Raw genomic sequence first — 14,795 nt, 5'->3', positions numbered from 1 at the left:
TAGACGTCCTAAAATTTGAGTTCTGCTCTTCCAAAATGAGATTTTGATAACTGTAAGACCTTTTCCATAATACTTGTGTAAAGTTTTAGTTAACAAAATACAATGTTCTTCCCGTGTCTTGGACATCAGTAATATATCTTCTATACAGATAACTAGCTGATTTGTATCTATCTGTATAGATAATTAGCGTCTGCCACGTAAGAAGGAGATCCGGGTTCGAGTCCCGGGCGGGGCACACATTTTCAGCTGTCCCCATCGACAACATCTGTCGGCAGCTGAGGGTTTCAATTAGTTATCATTCAGATAATTAGCTCTTATAATAACTCTTTACGTAAAGATTAATCTAGTGCTCGCATGAATACTGGGAGAGAAATATTCAATCCGAATGGTAATGCCCTAAAATGTTCTGATTTGTCGTCAAACAAAAATGCTGTGTACTTTCATAAATTTACATGTAATTCTACCTTCCAGTAACAGGCAGTTAGATCTATTGAGCTAAAATACTTCCCTTGCTCATATGTAGCCCATAATTTGTTCATATTCTTTACAAATAGATCTGTCTCTTTCTGTTTGTTTATGTTCATTAAGTGTTCATGCGTCTAACACTAAGCGCACACGTCGTGTAGCTTCCTTTAACCCTAGTAATGAATTGTTATACACGATTAAATTTTCTTTATATTAGGTTATTTTATACCATTTTGTTTATGTCTTGGGTTACTACAGGTCTTAAACCTATTGGAGTAGGACACGGCTTGCAAAAGAATGGTTCATTATCTTTTAAATTCACAGACATACTCACCGATCACTCTTGGTTTAATGAAAAATACACTACTGCACTTCAACGATATTTTCTGTCTTTGTTCTTCAGTTAGCAGATTATATTCGCAACCTCCATTCCTTATTTTCTCACTTAATTCACGAAAATCTATTGTTGATTCCTATTTGCTCACTACCTGAACAGTAGCAATTACATGCATTTTATCTGGTAGTGTGTTAGAGCTATTTACTAATTGATTTATCTTAAATGGCACTACATATTTAGAACCTCCACTGTTCTAGAACAATACTTTAACACTGAAGTCTAATTTTACGTTGTATTCCAAAAACCAACCAATGTCTAATAGTTTTTGTTAATCCATGTTTGGACTAATAACAGAGTTTGCATGAACTTAAAGTTATTTATATATATGGGTAACCGTGTTTCTTCTCTAGTAAACTCCACTTCATTTCCAGTTATTCCTAGGATATACGAGGGCTATTCAGAAAGTAGGGAACGTTTTAGCATTAAAAAAACTAAGTACAAGAAACACATTTTATTACATGCGTCTGAAAGAGCGACTGACATACTATTTTTCCACAGAGTCACCAAACACATTCAGGAATTTATCATAGAGTTGGACAAGCTTTGAAAGACCTTCGTCGTAAAATTCTGCCGCCTGAGACTTCAGCCAGTGAGTCACGCACGCCTGGAGGTTCCGCGTCGTCATCAAAGCGCTGCGTTGTAAGCCAGTTCTTCATCTTGGGAAACAAGGGGAAGTCGCTTGGTGCAAGATCGGGGTTGTAGGACGAATGAGGGAAAATTTCTCATTTGAATGAATTAAGGAGTTCTTTAGAGCGGTTTTTCGTGTCAGCTGGCCGGTGTGACCGTGCGGTTCTAGGCGCTACAGTCTGGAACCGCGCGACCGCTACGGTCGCAGGTTTGAATCCTGCCTCGGTCATGGATGTGTGTGATGTCCTTAGGTTAGTTAAGTTTAAGTAGTTCTAATTTCTAGGGGACTGATGACCACAGATGTTAAGTCCCATAGTGCTCAGAGCCATTTTTTTGTCGTGTGTGGTCGGGCATTGTCGTGCTGAAACAAAATTTGAACGTCAGCTTTCCTGGGTGTTTGTTTTGAACTGCTCTTCTAAGGCTGTGCAAAGTTTGACAGTACCGGGGAGAATTTATGGTTGCTCCAAGTTCGAGAAAATCAATAAGAAGCACACCTTGCCTATCCCAAAACACTGTCGCCATCAGCGTCCTAGCTGTCAAGGTTTGCAAACTGTTTCTTGGTTTTTGGGAAGAGGGGGAGCCTTGTGTACCCCCACTCCATGGACTCTAATTTTGTCTCGCAATTGACGTGTTTCGCCCAAGTCTCGTTACCGGTTACGATTCGGTCCAGTAATGAATCACCATGTTTGTGGTAGGCCTCCAGAAATGTCAACGTTACCCCCATTCGCTGTTCTTTATGGTTCTCTGTAAGCGTTTTGGGCACCCATCGTGCACAAGGTTTGTGGTAGCCTAGCTTTGAATAACAATTTCAAACAACAAAGCCCGTGAAACTTGTGGAAAAGCAAGCGAAAGCTCCGTTATAGTGAAGCGACGGTTTTCACGAATCGTTTCATCAAATTTAGCGACAAGATCGCCAGTCATAACGCTCGGTCGTCCACTCTTCTCTTCATTATAAACGTTGGTTCGGCCATTTTTAAACAAAATGCACCATTTACGGATGGAACATTCTCTCATTATGTTGTTTACGTACACTTCGCACAGTTTACGATAAATTTCTATAGATTTTAGGTTTGTTGCAAAAAAAAAAAAAAAAAAAAAAACGTATTTCAGACCGCACCTCACAACTGGCGGGATTTTCGATTGCAGCGCAAATTTCAAATTGGAATATCGAAATAACTAGACGCGCAGAGACGATCCCGGTGTCACGGATGGATGCCGACTGAGCTGCCGAACACGCACATACCAAAATATACGCGATCGGCGCGCGCCTAGCGGCTTCAGACGGAAACGTCCACTACTTTCTGAATAGCCCTCGTAGACTCCAGTCACGGGCAATATGGAACAAATATTATTTCTAATTGTTTACGGAAATTTCTGGTATACTAAGGGATAAATCTCGCTTCCCGAGTCTACGCAAATGTCAACATATTTCCACCGCACTTTTCTTATTTCTATAGGTTTTGCTTTTTCTTCCTTCGTCATCTTATCTCCTTCTAATGACCATTCCCTTGTAGAAACAGTCGACGTGAAACTAATTAGTTTTCTGTATATGGGCCGATGATTTTTGTGTTACGTCCTGGATTATGGCCCATGTTCCATGATGTTGTCCATTTTTTTTTGCTTTGTTTAGAAAAACTTACGTCTTTCCCTGGTATCAACAGCATTTGTGGTCCTAGATACAAATACCAAAGGACCATGAGTTACTATTTATTTATTTATTTATTTATTTCTGACTTGTTGCCTCTATTGCTATGTCTTTTATCTGTACAAGAAAAGTACTTATCCCTTTCTTTTGAAAATAGTTCAAATGGCTCTGAGCACTATGCGACTTAACTTCTGAGGTCATCAGTCGCCTAGAACTTAGAACTAATTAAACCTAACTAACCTAAGGACATCACACACAACCATGCCCGAGGCAGGATTCGAACCTGCGTCCGCAGCTGTCGCTCGGCTCCAGACTGCAGTGCCCAGAACCGCACGGCCACCCCGGCCGGCTTTCTTTTGAAACTTCGACGAATAACGACTATGTTCGCTGTTTTCCTTATATTGATTCTCTCCTTGAGTGAAATCAGTACTCTCCTTATTTAATGTATCTAGGCATTCTGTAAAAGTTAACAGATCATTTATATTAATCCGTCCTCTCTATCACATTTCTTTTGGTCAAAAGTAAGGTAATCTCATACCAGGAGCTAAACTAAATTCTGTCCTCTAATGGGTTGTTCAAATATTCAGATCTAATCAAACGCCACAATTGCTACTCCCTTGTACTGTTATTGTCCTTGGAATCTAGTAATTCCAGAGTTAATTTTTCTCGTGTCTCGGTGGCCCACACTTTCTTTTAAATTCCTCCTGGAAATCGTTCCAGTTCTACAGAACGAGCGGTTCTCCATTCCGCTTCATCGGCTACTAAATGAGTCAGTGTAAATTTTATTTTTTCGGAATCTTCGCGCTTCTTGCGTGTAGATCGAGATAATACTCTTAAGAAACATGTCAGACGTACCTCACCATATGCTTCAAATTTCGAAAACTGTTTTGACCAATTCTTCCTATTTCCTGTCTTCATTTGTTCTATGAAAGCATTTGATAAGCCAGAGTAATATACTGTGATCTTATTTCGAAATTCCTGCTGCGTATTTTCTATCGCTTCCCATAACATCTGAAATTTATTGTGATGTTCAACAGCATCGTCCACAGAACAACGTACAGCGCTAGCGGAATATACATTTTCTTGCATCTTTTGCTATACTAATGCCTGCAAACACTTCTCCTAATTAGTCACACTTTTCGGACCACTAGTTATTTCAGCAAGTTCCCTAGTTAGGTCTAATGCTTCTACTCGACTTTCCGCCTCTAAGATTTGACTGTTTACGTAAGTAAGTCGAGAGTGGATGGTTCCTCTAGAGGTTTTGTTTTAGCGCCTATCAATTTAAACTGTTCTACAACATCCTCCTTCATAACTAAATCGTATTGTGTCCCTATTTCAATCCGCAAATCTTTAGGTAATCTGAAATGTTTCGTCTGTATTGGAAAATTAATTATTTGATGAGTATTGTGTCTAATTGTTTTAATTCCTCCCCTTGGGATTTAGTGTTAATACCTCGATTTGTGCCCTATTAACTTTTTTGCAATTCCTCTGTTTCTGCTTAAAAGTCATTAGTTCTGCCACATTATATATACTAATAGACATACGATGTAATTAAACTATACGTAATCTAAAAAAAAGAAAACCTTCACTGATAAGATTACGTTATAACACAGCTGCATACAATGAGTGACATACACTTCTGTCAACTTCCACAAGAGGAACTACTAACAATAGTATTTCACTTTTAAGCTGATTACAGCTCACTTGATCAGTATCGCAGCTAGCTGCTCCAGGCTGCCATTGCAGCTACCACCATGTTCTACGAGGTTGACTCCAAAAGAAATGCACACTATTTTATTTTATTCCATCTTTTATTCTACATGTTTGAAAGTTTTACAGTGTGTAGATACATCCTTTAGGAACAATATTTTCATTTCACCACATAATTTCCATCCCTCTCAACTGCCTTACGCCATCTTGGAACCAGCGCCTGTATACCCGCACGGTAAAATTCTGCACCAGCCTGTTGGAGCCGTTGTTTGGGAGCGTGCACAAGGGAGTCATCATCTTCAAACCTTGTTTCACGAAGAGAGTCTTTCAGTTTCCTAAACAGATAATAGTCACATGGAGCCAGGTCAGGACTGTAAGGCGGGTGTTTCAGTGTTGTCCATCAGAGTTTTGTGATCGCTTCCATGGTTTTTTGACTGATATGACGCGGTGCATTGTCGTGCAACAGCAAAACATCCTGCTTTTGCCGATGTGGTCAAACACGACTCAGTCGAGCTTGAAGTTTCTTCAGTGTCGTCACATATGCATCAGAATTTATGCTGGTCCCACTTGGCGTGATGTTCACAAGCAAGAGTCCTTCGGGATCGAAAAACACCGTAGCCATAACATTTCCAGCAGATGGTGTGGTTTTGAACTTTTTTCTTGGGTGAAATTGCATGATGCCACTCCATTGATTGCCTCTTCGTCTCTGGTGAAAAATGATGGAGCCATGTTTCATCACCTGTCACAATTCTCCCAAGAAATTCATCTGCACCATTCATGTACTGTTCCAAAAGTTCGCTGCAAACCGTTTTTCTCGTTTCTTTGTGAGCCACCGTCAACATGCTGGGAACCCACCTGGCACAAACCTTTTTTAACGCCAACACTTTCAGTATTATGCAAACACTTCCTTCCCCTATCCCAACGTAGCGTGACAATTCGTTCACTGTGATGCGTCTGTCAGCAGTCACCAATTCGTTAACTCTCTGCACATTGTCCGGAGTGTGTGCAGTACGAGGTCTGCTGCTGCGAGGACAATCCTAAATATTGCCGTGCCCGCTTTCATCACGTAACCTGCTTGCCCACCGACTAACTGTACTGCGATCGACAGCAGCATCTCCATACACCTTTTTCAACCTCTTGTGGATGTTTCCCGCTGCCTCGTTTTCACAGCGCAGGAATTCTATGACAGCACGTTGCTTCTGACGAACGTCAACATCTTGACATGCTGTGACGGCGCCACTCACGGGAACAGGTTGAACTAAGTTTGAAAACAAGCGGGAAGGATGTATCTACTCACTGTAAAACTTTCACACATGCAGAATGAAAACTGTATTTTTACAAAAATAGTGTGCATTTCTTTTGGAGTGACCCTTGTATTATTATTCTTGGAATCCAGTAATGTGAGTGGGCATAGCCGCTACGTAGCACCTGCCGTTATCAGCTGACCAACTGCTATCCTGCGAGACAAAGCCTCACTGCTCTCGCGTTACTCGTCTGCCACCAATGCCGTCGGAAGTTTCAGCTGCATTCGTAGGCTCTGAATCAGCAAGCCGAAATCTTCCGGTTCATCGTCGAAATATGTCTTCACTCATGTGTCGGCGGTTATTTCAACACGTAAATATTTCTAATTCTTGTCTTGATTGTTGTGGACAACTAACCTAGTTTATCCATTCTGATATGGTATACACACTTGTTTGATTTGTAACAAATTAAAAAAAAAACTTCTTCTTAAATATTGTAAGTACATTGGAGGGGTACCGATGACCTCGATGTTTGGTCCCCTCTAGCAAGTCAACCAACCTACATTGGGCGACACTAGATTCTTTCTTAAAAATTCTTTTTACTAGCGGTAAAGCTCTCTTACTTCAGTGTCTCTTACTGGTGTCCTTCACCTTGGGCGCCACACTGAAGTGTTTTCGTCTCAAGCTGTGGGTTGTAACTGAGTCAACAGCTCTACTATTTGTGACCGTGATGCTTTTATAAATGTTATCACAGAAGTGTTTTCGTCTCAAGTTATTGATTATAACTGAGTCAACAACTTCACCAACGATTTGTCACCGGGATGTTTTAGCGATCACTTTTACCTCGATCATTTTCTCACGGTCGCCTTCAAGTAGTTTCTTAATACTGTGGAACTGCTATGCAGTGCCACTAATTGTATTGCGTGACTTCTAATTCATCTGCAGAGGGTCGAGGGCTGTAAGAGAGCTCACATCAACGCCAGCTAGCTACGAAGTCGAGTAACCACTCTTAATAAACTCTTCTGGTTAGCTTCTCTCATAAAACAATTACAACAGCGACTGTACAGATCGTTATTCAACTACGTTTACGTAGGCAAGCACATAGCAGAACCTGTCAGAATGTTATGACAGAAGTAAGTGACTGATTACAGAACGTTTTTCGTTTGTTTTGGGATGTGGCCGTTGTCACCAACCTCTCTTGTCCTGTGAATTTCTACGACACCTCCAAGCCCGACCCCGAAGTATAAAGGACCTTTCCCTCCTAAGTGGAGATATTCCATCTCTCCATCCTTCTTGGACGCTCTGGGCTCACATTTCCCTTTGCATATCTGTACCTACATAAAAAAGGCGCGCACCGTAGAAAGTTCTGTCTATACATTACTTGACTAAATAAATTTTCTTCACGACCATTTTTCCTTGATTTAATAGGAAGAAGTGAAGCATGGTCGATTACAATCACTATCATGATGTGGACAAAGTTTTCAATCTTTAAATACATTTAAGAGGAAGATTCAAACAACAAATGGCGAATAATGTATGATTTTCTTTTTGAAATGCAACACTGCCACAACTCTTTGTAACAGTGAGATGTGCTTAATAAGGCAATACATAGTTTTGTATGTCTCTCTTTGTCTCTCTATCTTTCTTCCCCCCCCCCCCCCTCTCTATCCCTCTCTCTCTCTCCTCCCCTCTATCAATCAAACACACACACACACACACACACACACACACACACACACACACACACACAGGGGGAGAGAGAGAGAAGCTGAGATTGTTTAACAAGACTGACAGTGTGCACATGCTATTTCCGTTCTTAACGTTTTCGTCTCTCTATTTCTATCAGACTGACTAGTAACATACGTGATGGAACACATTGATGTGACTTCTTACCAATCGAGTCAAAGTTATGCAACTCAGTGGTAGTTATTATATGTAGGGACTTTTTTTAAACCTATAGGTTACCAATAGTTTTAGGGAATAGATCGGTATTCTCTGTTTTTTTATTTTGAATATAGCTCATATAGTTGTTGTTGTGGCTCTCCATACTATTCTGTCCTGTGCAAGCTTCTTCATCTCCTAGTAACTACTGCAACGTACATCCTTCAGTATGTGCTTAGTGTATTTATCTGTTGGTCTCCCTCTACGATTTTGACGTATAATAAGCGAAATGTTGTTTACAATTCGTACAAAAACCAAATGGCAGTTACACGAGTCGAGGGGCATGAAAGTGAAGAATTGCTTGGGAAGGGAGTGAGACAGGGTTGCAGCCTATCCCCGATCTTATTCAATCTGTAAGGTACATGTACCAAATAAGCCCCGGCTGCTAATGAAGCCCACTCTCATTTTCTAGCATAGAAAGTTTGAAAACAGCGCCATATGTCTTCGGTAGTGACAGCTTGTGACATCCAGTGGCCAAGCCTACAACTATTTCCGCACCTGCTCTCGTGCCGGCCATTTTACTATCAGTTGTGCTAGGGCGTTCAGCAAAGGAGGGCTGCTTCTTATTTGCACGGTACGTTTCATCTAATGCAAACGTTTGGGTTATGAAGCATTTGCACTAGTACGAGGGCTATCCACAAAGTACATTACGTTTTGGAATTAAAAATAAATTAAGTATTGGAATTTTTTTTATTACATACAGATGAAAGCCACACTCAAATACCACTTTTCTACATAGTTGTCATTTAAATTAAGGCAATTATCGTAGCGATGGACGAGCTTGGAAATTCCTTCGTCCTAAAATTCGGCCGCCTGCGCCTACAACCACGTGGTTACCTCTTCTTGAAGCTGTGCGACTCATTACTCGATCGCATCGTTACTGGTGACGAAACATGGGTTAAGCATATGAACTGCAAGACAAAATTGCAGTCAATGCAGTGGGGGCGCACAAATTCCCCCCCCCCCCCTCAAAACCCATGAAATGCGTGCAGACAATGTCGGCAAGGGAGGTGATGGCGACTGTCTTTTGAGACAGAAAAGGTGTGATTTTTCTGGATTTCCTGGAAACAGGCACTACAATAAACTCTCAAAGGTATTGCCAAACTCTGCACAACCTCAGAAGAGCAATACAAAAGAAGCGCAGGGGAAAGTTGGGCTCAAAGATCTTGCTGATTCACGACAACGCGCGGGCCCACACGGCAAATGCCACTCGTGAAGTTCTCGAATCTTTTAAGTGGGAGTTGTTTCCTCACCCGCCGTACAGTCCCGACCTGGCACCGAGCGACTTCCACTGATTCCCAGCAATGAAGAAGTGGTTGGCTACGCAGCGTTTTGATGACGACGCACAGCTTCAACAAGAGGTAACCACGTGATTGAAGGCGCAGGCGGCCGAATTTTACGACGAAGGAATTTCAAAGCTCGTACATCGCTACGATAAGTGCCTTAATTTAAATGGCAACTATGTAGAAAAGTAGTATTTAAGTGTGGCTTTTATCTGTATAAAATAAAAAAATTCCAATACTTTATTTATTTTTAATTCCAAAACGTAATGTACTTTGTGGATAGCCCTCGTAAATATGTATTTATGAAGAGAAAATTGTGCTGTATTAAGATAGTTGCATTATCTTCCTAACAATAAGTTTCTTTTTAAACAATTAACGCACATGCGTTTTAAACTAGTTCTTCCCAATAAGGCACATCCGTGGCGCTCCAAACACCCTGTTGTATGGAGCTGTGGATAGCTGCAATGCATATTTAAGTTCAGTGTATCCTGGAAACCTCACGTACCACGTATTTACTATCTGTAAATTAAATCTAAATTATTTTATACATTTTTACCGAGCTATTCGTTGGTCGTTGCAAGAAATGTCAAAAGAAAACATTTTAAATTCGTTCTTGGTAATCTTTGTGACAGGGTGATCTGCATTTAGATCAATAACGTTTAGTATCTATAATTGAAGTGCGGTACTTTAAAAATATATATAATCACATTTTTACAAACCTAATTCAGGAACATCAGGCTTACTGGCAATGTTTGTTTTTAGATGGAGCCATAGAAAAAAACGAGGAACATGGGAGGCAGATAATTTAAAACGAGCTGTAGAAGCTGTTGCTGAAGGGATGCCTGTCAGAGCCGCTTCGAAAACATACGGAATTCCTCGACGTACGTTACGCAACCACATACGTTCTGGACTAACAAACAAACGTTTGGGACGAAGAACTTGTTTGGACGAAGCTCAGAAAAGAGAACTTTGCCAAAGAATTTTTCGACTCGCTGAAGTTGGGTATCCAATTACAGCAAAAGTGCTCAGAAAATGTGTATATGTATATTGTGATAAGAATAGTGTGCAGAATCCTTTTAATGAGACGAAGAGATTGGCTGGACGAAAGTGGTTCAAGCTCTTCCTACAAAGACACCCAGACATTGCAGGAAGGAAGGCACAACACTTGAATCCAGGAAGAGCTGCAAAGCTGAACAAGATTACTGTAAATGATCATTTTCAGAAACTGAAAACGGTTATGTCCGAATTGGAGTTGCCTCTAAGAATGTGTTGCAAGAGGTTGGCTGGTTTTTCACGTATGCTGTGAAGACAGGATATTCGACATAAGACTTTGCAGAAAATGTATGAAATATGTGCATGAAGATTGTGTAGGGTTGACATGAAAAGACAGAGTGCTAAATTTCCTGTACCCCACGTGTAAAAAATGATTTAAATGGTCCAAACCAGTTTCACAAATCATTATTCATGTGTTCATTGAAAATGCAATGATTAGAATTATTGTTCCTATTACGATAAGGAAACTTACTGCCATCAGAACAATTTTGATTGCTGAGTGCATGTAAAAATCTGAAGAGCTAATAAGCACTAAGTATCTACAGTTCTGTATGAAGCGTTTATAAAAAAAGCAATTATAAAGGTCTATGTATCATCTCATTCCACTTATTTGTAAAATAAACTTACATTTCAACTCTTGCAGTGTATTCAAACAGTTTTCCTCCATTTAAATGCCCCAGAATGTTAGTATGAATAAGTTGTGCCTACGAGCCATATTAGGAACAAGGTCTCCTAACTAGGTCCACTCGCAAGGGTTAAACATTTTCTTTAAAATGATGATGTTATTTAAATAAACTTTCAATGTTCATTTATTTTTGAACTGAATATAGTTGTAGGACGTTGCACTTACGATTTCGGAATCTTACAACTTACACAAACTGAATACGAAAATCCTAAACGTTAGGTGGGCCTTATTTGGTACATGTACCATATATTGAGGAAGTACTAAAGGAAACAAAAGAAAAATTCGGAGTAGGAATTAAAATCCATGGAGTAGAAATAAAAAAATTGAGGTTCGTGGATGACATTGTAATTCTGTCAGAGAGAGCAAAGGACCTGGAAGAGCGCTTGAACGGAATGGACAGTGTCTTGAAATGAGGATCTGAGATGAACATCAGCAAAATCAAAACTAGGATAATGGAATGTAGTCGAATTAAATCGGGTGATGGTGAGGGAAATAGATTAGGAAAGAGACACTTAAAGTAGTAAAGGAGTTTTGCTATTTTGGGAGCAAATTAACTGGCGATGGTCGAAGTAGAGGGGATATAAAATGTAGACTATCAGTGCCAAGGGTAGCGTTTCTGAAGAAGAGAAATTTGCTGACATCGAGTATAAATGTAAGTGTCAGGAAGTCGTTTCTGAAAGTGTTTGTACGGAGTGTAGCCATTTATGGAAGCGAAACATGAACAATAAATTGTTTAGACAAGGAGAAGATAGAAGCTTTTGAAATGTGGTGCTACAGAAAAATACCAAAGATTAAATGGTTAGATCACATAACTAATGAGGAGCCTGTTTCATTTACTGTTTTTTCATATTTTCTCCTTTCATCAATTAAATTCAATATTTCTTCTGTTACCCAAGGATTCCTACTAGCCCTCGTCTTTCCTATTTGATCCTCTGCTGCCTTCACTACTTCATCCCTTAAAGCTACCCATTCTTCTTCTACTGTCTTTCCCTCATTCCTGTCAATTGCTCCCTTATGCTCTCCCTGAAACTCTGTACAACCTCTGGTTCTTGTAATTTATCCATGTCCCATCTCCTTAAATTCCCACCTTTTTGAAGTTTTTTCAGTTTTAATTTACAGTTCATAACCAATAGATTGTGACCAGAGTCCACATCTGCCCCTGGAATTGTCTTACAATTTAAAACCTGGTTGCTAAATCTCTGGCATATAAACTTGTACTACTGTAGTGGGTGTGGGCTTCGTATCTATCTTGGCCACAATAATGCGTTCACTATGCTGTTTGTAGTAGCTTACCCGCATTCCTATTTTTTAATACGTTATTAGACCTACTCCTGCACTACCCCTATTTGATTTTGCATTTATAACCCTGTATTCACCTGACCATAAGTCTTGTCCCTCCTGCCACCGAATTTCACTAACTGCCACTATATGTAATTTAACCTACCCATTTCCCTTTTTAAATTTTCTAACCCTCCCTCCACGATTAAGAAATCTAAAATTCCACGCTCCAATCCGTAGAACGCCAGTTTTCTTTCTCCTGATAACGACGTCCTCCTGAGTAGTCCCCGCGTGGAGATCCGAATGGGGGACTATTTTACCTCCGGAATACTTTACCCAATAGGACGCCATCAATATTTAACCATGCAGAAAAGCTGCATACTCTCGGGAAAAATTACAGCTGTAGTTTCCCCTTTCTTTCAGCCATTTCGCAGTACCAGAACAGCAAGGCCATTTTGGTTAGTGTTACAAGGCCAGATCAGTCAATCATCCAGACTGAAAAGGCTGCTGCCCCTCTTCAGGAACCACATGTTTGTCTGGCCTCTCAGCAGATACTCCTCCATTGTGGTACAGCTATCCGTATGGCTGAAGCACGCAAGCCTCCCCACCAACAGCAAGGTCCATGGTTCACGGGAGGGTGGTGGTGGTGGGGGGGGGGGGGGGGGAGTGTACCGATGTACTGTACAAAATATTGAAACGTACAACGAAAGTAAAATGAAAATAGTAAAAACTCTGAAAATGCTCGTGGAATTAGTTTCCCTAATGTTAATTTATAATAAAACGAAATAATAATGGTACAAATAGAGTCTATAAGATAACTTTATAGTATCTCTATGCTAATAGATTATTCTTTTACTCGCTGACGAAAGAAACTAAGAACACCAGCGTTATTACTCACTCTCTGTTCTAGGCTTCAATCTAACATACGCTAAGGTAGCCATTATGCATTAAAAGTTGTAAATTTTAAATATGCTGATTGTGTATTTTTTTCCTTCATATGCCTAGTGAGCTTCATGCAGAAATACAAATATTATTTGTAAGGTTTCAAGCACGCTGGATAAACGACAAGAGCGGTCGAACAATCGCTCATTCTTGGCAGGCATCTTGCTTAGGAAAACTAGCATTATAAATTTCATTGCGTTCCGTCATCAACGGACGCTTTAAAAGACTTGTACCATAATTATTATGGAAATAAAGTGCATATACTATTTTATGTTGTATGGAAGTAACAACTAAGAAAATTCCAAACAAGTGTTCTATTCACGCTCTTGCCGGACGAAAATATCAGTAAAGTTAAGTGGTAAAGTATTACGTTCGTTGAGTACACGGTAAGTATAAGTAAGTACTTAACGACGGTGTACGGTCGGTGACAGTGGCACAACAGAATAACCGATGCGATACTCCTTGATGTCACGGTGACTACCGAACGGTACTGAAGGTTTTGGAAGATGATTTCGTCTCCATTTTCCAAAGTGAGCCCGATTTCGACAAGATATAGTTCATGCAAGACGGAGCTTGACCCCATCGAAGCAGGGGGGTGTTTGATGTCCTGGAGGAGCACTTTGGGGACCGTATTCTGGTGCTGGGGTACTCAGAGGCCACTGGCGTGGGCCTCGATTGGCTGCCATGTTCCCCAGATCTGAACGCACACAACTCCTTTTTGTGGGTTATATTAAAGACGAGGAGTACAGCAATAACTCGAAATCGTTGCTGAGCTGAAAACAGCCATTCAGGTGGACATCGACAGCTTCGACGTTCCCACACTTCATTGGGTCATGCAGGAATTCGATATTCGTCTGAGCCACATCATCGCTAATGTTGACAGGCATATCGAACATCTCATGACCTAAATCAGAATAGCTGTAGTGAAGTTTACATGTTGAATAAAGTGTGAGAACGCCTTAGTTGGTAACTAATTTACGTTTCTTTCGTATACTTCAATAATTGTCACCCTGTATATTAGCTGAGAGCGGGCGAAAATCGCCAGAGGTAATCCGTCTCCGCCACATTGTTTCAAAGGACTTACACAGCAATAAATACAGGTTACAGAACACCTTTGCAAATTTTTCGTCTAGAACAGTTCGCGAGTTATTGATATCAGAAAGGGAGATACATTTTATGCATTGTCATCAGTGATGGAGCAGAAGTCTCGTAGAACAAGGATTGGGAAAACAGTGGGACCTATTCGTTGGAAGGGAACCATCTCACAATTCACATTAAACGAAGCCACATGCTGTGTCTGCCGTTATATGCTTACACAGCTGTATATTCAGATGGCACTACACCCCAGGCCAGTCACCGGCATGGTGCCACGTACACTACTGGTTATTAAAATTGCTACACCACGAAGATGACGTGAAATTTAACGGACAGGAAGAAGATGCTGTGATATGCAAATGATCAGCTTTACAGAGCATTCACGCGAGGTTGGCGTCGGTAGCGACGACTTCAACGTGCTGACGTTGGGGAT

Source organism: Schistocerca gregaria, chromosome 1, assembly GCF_023897955.1.
Source record: "Schistocerca gregaria isolate iqSchGreg1 chromosome 1, iqSchGreg1.2, whole genome shotgun sequence".
Classification (NCBI taxonomy): Eukaryota; Metazoa; Arthropoda; class Insecta; order Orthoptera; family Acrididae; genus Schistocerca; species Schistocerca gregaria.
The sequence above is the reverse complement of the archived record's forward strand: the minus strand, read 5'-3'. Positions refer to the sequence as shown.